Source organism: Engraulis encrasicolus, chromosome 1, assembly GCF_034702125.1.
Source record: "Engraulis encrasicolus isolate BLACKSEA-1 chromosome 1, IST_EnEncr_1.0, whole genome shotgun sequence".
NCBI lineage: Eukaryota > Metazoa > Chordata > Actinopteri > Clupeiformes > Engraulidae > Engraulis > Engraulis encrasicolus.
The window spans coordinates 15,371,062-15,378,250 of NC_085857.1; the positions used below are offsets into that span (position 1 = coordinate 15,371,062).

The following is a 7,189-nucleotide window of genomic DNA, read 5'->3' on the forward strand; positions in this document are numbered from 1 at the left end:
TGGTCAGTGTGGTCCGATGATCTTCTCTGTGCCTCGGTTTGATTGACGAGACCTTTGTGATGAAGTGTGTAGCGTTTTTGAAGTTGTTTATAGCGGGGAAACATCAGAAAATAATAGGCCTATAATTGGCCCCGCCGTGATGCATTGGCTGCGTTTTTCGCCAAAAAGGTTAAAATTAGCTAACTCCATAACGGCGCGGCATTGCCCAGAATGGCTCATCATCAGATACATTATGTGGCATGAGAAAGCGATGGTGAAACTTTCATTTTACGCCGGAACTATCCTTTAATGGCAAACCAGGCTCAAGGAAGTTTATCTTCAAGGGCGGCAGTCTCACAGGTACACCAATCGTCATTCTTGGGCTTGACCAAGACACATATGGAGGTGGGTTCAACGCCAACGATGCGCTCATCGGACAGCTGACAGACGTGCACATGTGGGATCATGTGATTACCCCATGCCAGATTAACAACTACTCTCACAACAAGCCGTTTCAGGGTGGAAATCTGATCAACTGGCAAGCACTCGACTAACCTGACTCTCGCGCAGATGGATTGTCATCCATCTGGAATTATGATGGTAACCTTGCTGTTCTAACCCGTGGGTGTATTCAAAAAAAGCTCGAACGTGATTGGAGAAATTAGGTAACAGTGACGTACTACTTCAACCAGTCACATCGAAGCGGCCCGTGACGTAGTTTTCAGCGACGCGAGATAGAAGCCACAACAGAGCAGTTAGCATGTTGACAGTAGTTCCAGCCCAGCTAGCATGTGTATAGTGGATCATTGTTGGCGTTTGAACGGCAAGCCGCCTGTGGTATGCCACCTGTGTCCGACATCGGACCACTGACGGTTACAAAACACACAAGGCATCGGTGGATTTTGGTTGGCAATCCGACATAGTGCACGAGTACTCTGCAGGGTCCAAACAGCGGCATGCTACCTGACAATCCATCTGCGTGAGAGCCAGGTTACATGCTACCAGCCCCTAGCACCAATGGAGGAGGACCGGCTACTCATTTGGTGCCAGCATCGTTTGCATCAGATAAATCACAACAAAGATATGGTAAGTTAGATGTCTTGAAATGGCTATATTTTCTTTCAGTGAACACATCACGGGCATGAGTTTGTCCGTTTCTGACGGGGTGATAAATATTGCAGACAAAATGGACGTCTGCTTGCCTGCACAACCAATGTGACATATATTGATGAATAAAACTTAATCAAGTATGTGTATTTCGCTGAAAATGATTGACCAGCGATAAAATGTTATTCAGACAAAATTGCCAGCCTTATGAAAACAATGCAGCCTCAACAGCATGCAGTTGCTACTAGAATTATTGGTTGTGTTCTGGTCACCGTTAGGCATGTCAATTTACCTATGGTAATTATTACGGTTCGACGAGGGGAGCATGCCGTCGCACTTTTGCCGTTGTTATTGTGCGCGATTGTATTCTCAAACACTTCAGCTGTGGTCAATTCAAATAGTCGATTCGTGAGTGTGCTAAGCACTTCGATAAGTTGTAGGTGACCATCCCTAGTTGATCGGACGACCCAAAGTTAATCGTGCTCACCGTCATAAGCTGGGACACACACACACACACACACACACACACACACACACACAGACGCTGTGCCATTGTTAATTGATCAATGGTGATGTCTTTTCTCTCTCTCTCTCTCTCCATTATTAGGTGACCCAAGACCCACGGTTATATAAGGTATGTCTGATTTATTACATCCATTGCTAGGTCAGAGGCAAAGAGTACATTACTGAAGCAAGCAAAGCCGTATTGTTAAGGGGTGTAAAACCCATTTGTGTAAACAATTAGTTTTTTTCATCAGGGTGGGGGATGTGAAATGACTGAGAACCTATTATCAAGGTAAATAGGACCCTTGCTGACCTCACCTGTACCTGTGGCCTCGGAAGGTATCCAATGTTACAGGTTTGAATTCTTAGTAAGAGTAACTGAAAAGTATATGTGCTGTCCTGCACCATGATCCTAGCCTGGTCCTGACCATCCCATAATACTACCATTTCATTTCGTATTTATGGTCTGGCATTTGTTTGCTCTGAAGCGATTGTAGAAAGCAGGAAGTTTGCACTCAGTTATAGTTTGAAATTATTGGACACCTCTCACCCAATCGCTGGCAGTTACTCAACAACAACATAGCGCAGACCAATGGCTCTGGCGCAGATGTGTACGTCATTGTCACTAGCGTTCTCCCCCTTTCGTCCCCACGTGGGGGGCGTATTCGATTATTGGCTGTTTTCTGGGGGGGGCGTTGCAATCAAAATTCTACTGCTGCAAGCACTCCACAGAGAAGCACGGCCAGACTACAGTAGTGGAGCCAATCCTTTGGCGGAAGTACGTAGGATGGCTCGCGAGGCTACCACTATCCACCTAAACCTACATTAATTTCTCAAGAGACTGTACTCCTCATAACATTACAGTTGACAGACGCTTTTGATCAAAGTGATGTACAAGGGCAGTAATGCAACATGTGGGTGGAAAATACTCTGTACACAGAGTAAGTAGCATTCCCTGTTGTTAATGAACTTTAAGTCACCTAGACATATTTTAAAATGTGTTGCAATCAATTCCCGTGTTGTTTTTGTTCAAAACCTTGTATGTAGCCACAATTGTCACACATAACCTTCTGAAATGTTTGTCTAATATACTTCTATACTTCCTTTGTCTGTGTCTGACGCCAGGAGGTGTATGAAGAAACGACAGCATAGAGGACCCAGCACATCCCCTCACAGATTCCATGCCTTTCAAAATATTAGAACAAGATTTCAAGGCATTTTCCTTAAAGAACTTGCAACATTTCAGGAGTGCGTCACCATTTGGGTTTTCATTTTGTACAATACATCACCTAACACCAAGAACGCTACATTTTGTAAGCTATGTTTCTTGCATTGCCAGTAACCAATATTTAAAAGAAAAAAGAATGTGTATATATAAATTGATATCTTATTTGTCATTATTTACACTTTCATTACTGTACATTGAAAAAAATTAGACAGTGTTTTCTTTTCACAATAAAATTGTATTTACATATGTTCCAATTACTTGTGTACATCATTATTTACACCATTTGTTCAATATTCGATTCGATATTGTGACAAGATTCCACTTCTTTGTTCCTAATGGATGATGGTTATTCTGAACTAATGCTGTGTTACATGTTCCATTATGTCTATGAATCTGTCATTAGGGAGAGTCAGTCACAAAAAGCCTCGCTCACAACCAGTAGCATGAAGTACCTTAAAACCATAGGTTGTTTTGTAACTGATGTCAAATGTAAGGACTATTGTTGACTGCTGCCTCATTAGGCTTTGTCCCAAACCCAGAGCAGACAGTCTCGTTAATGAAAGTGGCACATCTGGTATTTAAGCAGTGGTGTAGTCTACTTGTCTATGGTGGGTATACTGTATATTTGAGCATTTTTTTAAGTGGGTATACTGTACATATTTGTGCTATTGAAAACAATGGATCAATCAATTTTAAGTGGGTATACTGAAATCCCTGAAATTTAGAAGTGGGTATACTCCGTATACCCGCGTTCTACGTAGACTACACCACTGTATTTAAGTACACATGTTCTGTACAGCTGTCAGCAGACCATGATAACATTTCCAACTCTTCAGTAATGTCTAGATCTTGGTGGGGTAGTGTAGTGTAGATTCTATACACATGTGGTTGTACAGGCGCATTTTGAAACAGGCTCAACACAGAAGACCAAAGAAATGGAATTGTGGTAGGTGCAACACGTATGACCTGGCTGGCTCCAAACTTGTGGTGCGCATGCTCTGTGCCAGCCATTACTGAACTCACTGTCTTGTCTACCTAGAGTGTTCATTTGATGGTTTACAACAGCACAAGTGAGGGAAGAGCCTAATTCAATTTCCACTGTACATGTGTAGCAGCTGGATGACCCGGTCTGTGATGACAATCCCACCAGACGCTGCCAACGCCATGACTTGCCTACCTGAAAACAACACACAATGTTAAAATAGAATCGGCAAACAAGGCAACTGTAATTCTAAAGACTCTATAGGCATAGTATCTGCATTTTAATTCATACCTATTTAAGGCTAAGACCTGAACAGCAGTAGGCTACTATTACTTAGTTTTAAATTTACTGCTGACCGAAAGGGAGACTTGGGGTTGCCAGTAGCTGGTGAGTGACAGGCCTCACCCTGTTTTTATTCCAGTACCCTCTTGTGTAAATTCTGTTTCCACACGAAGTAGGTCTCTTAACCATGCAAAATCTGTGATTACTTTAGTCTTTACCATCGAAACAGGTTAACAACTAGGGCAGAAAGTGAAAAGGGGAAGCCCACAGACCTATATCAATATGTATAGGTCTGTGGGGAAGCCATCCTGGTGAGTTTGAAGTCAGAATGTCGTCGTGAAATAAACATTCCATCTCTCACATGCTGACGTTTTGGGACATGCTGCATTGGCAGCGATCACGGGGATAGTACATTTAATTTAACACGAACTTAGCATAAACAAATTGGTCTGAATGCGACATCTTGGCATGCTATTATGATCAACAGCACTCAGTCACCATAGCATGCGAGGTCTGGAAATGAGGCTTGTACAATATTGTACCGGCACTATGGGGGCATTCACAGTTGTAGCCTACCATGTCAGTCATTGTTTCACACACATCAAAAACACGTTAGAAACAACCAAGAGGTTTTCACTCACCATTTATATGTGGCATGGACCTCTCGACTAAAATCCCCACTTAAAGTTGGTCTTGTAAACAGTTGAGGACTGAACATCGCTGCGCTCTGCTCATTCTCCTTCAGTGGATCATTGGAAGAAGAGCGAGAACGTTCTTGCCACCAACTAATTCCTTGTTTTCTGTTCCTCTTTCAAAGAATGAATGTTTGGTAGTTTTGATAACACTTGAAATCGCGGAGTTCATACAGTATGCAGGCCGCCGTTGTCGTGCTAGCCACTGACTGTGGGGTGTGCTAGCAGCACTACAGTGATGTCGCGCAAGATGCTACGTCATACCCGTCAACACCGCACTCCACGATGATTGACATTGACATTATCCAATGGTCGGGGCACGTTTATTTTCTACTCGAGGACTTCGGGCTCGACAAGGCTGAACCAGACCCCTGTGCGAGCTCACGAAGTGTAACGAAGATGCACGAAGCACTCGGGTCTCGCGAGAGCCAGGCTAGCACTCGACTACACCACCTACGGAAATGTTGTGGAAGAGAGACAAATAAATGTCAATGTCCAGCGGGACTGTCTTCTTATTGACAAGTGCATGGAAACTGAAGAATGTAGCAGCCTTTTCTAAACATACAGTAAGATGCTCAAATTGTCTTTAACATAATTCAGTATATTCTATTCTAATCTACAAAGTACTCTATTCTATGTGTTGAAAGTTTGAGCGCCTTTAATGTCTTTGACTCTTTCCAAGACTGCTTTGTATTGATGTATGAGTTTGTGGTTACACTTAATATTGTTTCATTGTCAGTGTATCTGAATGTACAGGTATCAACATATAGGCCTAATATACTGTATAGTGTATTACACAACATATACATTTAACCCTAACCATGTTCTACACTGCAAATACATAAAATAAAGCATAACTGATTACAGTGCAAGTAGGCCAGGGATGGGCAACTGGCGGCCCGCGGGCCGCACGCGGCCCTCGTCATCACTCAGTGCGGCCCTTGAACAGATCAATAATAATTTTGAATTTTAATAATTAAAAAAAAAAAAAACAAGTAATTACATTTTTGACCGATAGAGGGCGCGCCGTTCCCAGACAATATCGGGCACGGCCGCTTTGCAACAACAGAGAAGAAGAACGTCAACAGTCATGGCCACTAGCAGTGGCATAAAGAGAAAACTTGACCAAGAAAATCGCATTTTTCAGACAAAATGGGAAGAAGAGTACCTCTTCACCGAATTCAAAGGAAAACCAATGTGTCTAGTTTGCTTGGAGACATTATCAGCCCTAAAAGATTATAACTTGAATCGACATTACAACACCTTGCATAAGGTTAAGTGCGAGAAGTACACGGGAGCTGCCAGAGCCGCAGTAGTAGCAGACCTCAAATCAAAAGTAGGTAAACAGCAGCACTTTTTCACAAAAGCTACAACGTGTCAAGAGTCAGCCATCACAGCGTCTTATGATGTGGCACTCGAACTTGCCAGGGCAAAGAAGCCAGTCGGATGGAGAGGTGGTCAAGAGGTGCGCGGTGAAAATGGCCAAAGCCTTTGGTGACAACAACACAGCTAAAAACTTTGAAGCTGTGTCCTTATCCCGGCGCACATTAACACGCAGGATTTTTGACATCCACAATCACGTCGATGTGAAAATGAAACAAGTCATGCAGGACTGCAAATACTTCTCATTAGCTTTGGATGAGAGTACAGATGTGACGGATGTTAGCCAACTGATGGTTTTTGCGAGAACGATTGACAATGCATTTGATGTGCACGAGGAGTTACTGAAATTGGCATCTCTGCACGACACCACTAAAGGCAGCGATATATTCAACGCCGTTACCAGTGCTGTGGGTGAATATGGTGGCTTTGAAAAGCTGTCAACAGTTGTCACGGATGGCGCACCTGCGATGCAGGGGAGACACAGAGGTTTCGCGGGACTACTCAGGCAGAGTGGAGTAAACTGCCCAATACTGCACTGCATCGTCCACCAGGTGAGTAGCGTAATATTAATTGTGAGATGCAGGCTACTGTAGGCCCGTTGTGCTGTGGTTACATAAAATGGAACGACATACGAGCAATATATTTTCTAACGGCAACTATTTTTTTCTAATCGTTTCAGGAAGCCCTCTGCGCAAAGACATTGGACTTTGGCCACGTCATGGAGTTGGTGACAAAAGTCACCACCCAGACAGCAATTAGATTTGGGCCGGGTCCGTTTTCAAGTCAGCAGATCCGCATAGCAGTCACAGTCATTTTGCCGATCAGCGGCAGCTCCGATCCGGACCAGTAGTTTGACAGTCAGTTTTGAAGGCTCCTGGCGGATGCGGGCCAGATAAGCAATCCGGACGCGCCATAATAAAATAATTCAGTCCGATTTGAAGGCGCGTGGCGGGTGCGGGCCACAGAAAGCAATCCGGACGCGCCAAAACTGAATTTGTTCCTTAACTGTCACTTTCCCGGAGCCCTCAGAAA

At 43.7% G+C, this 7,189-nt stretch overlaps 1 long non-coding RNA gene across 1 annotated transcript; it reads left to right on the forward strand.

Moving 5' to 3' along the window:
- Positions 1 to 609: 609 nt before the first annotated feature.
- On the forward strand, positions 610 to 3,049 carry LOC134451182 (uncharacterized). Its single transcript, XR_010035209.1, has 3 exons — positions 610 to 1,065; positions 1,694 to 1,720; positions 2,716 to 3,049. It is a non-coding gene; the product is annotated as an uncharacterized LOC134451182 (long non-coding RNA).
- The last annotated feature ends 4,140 nt before the right edge of the window (positions 3,050 to 7,189 follow it).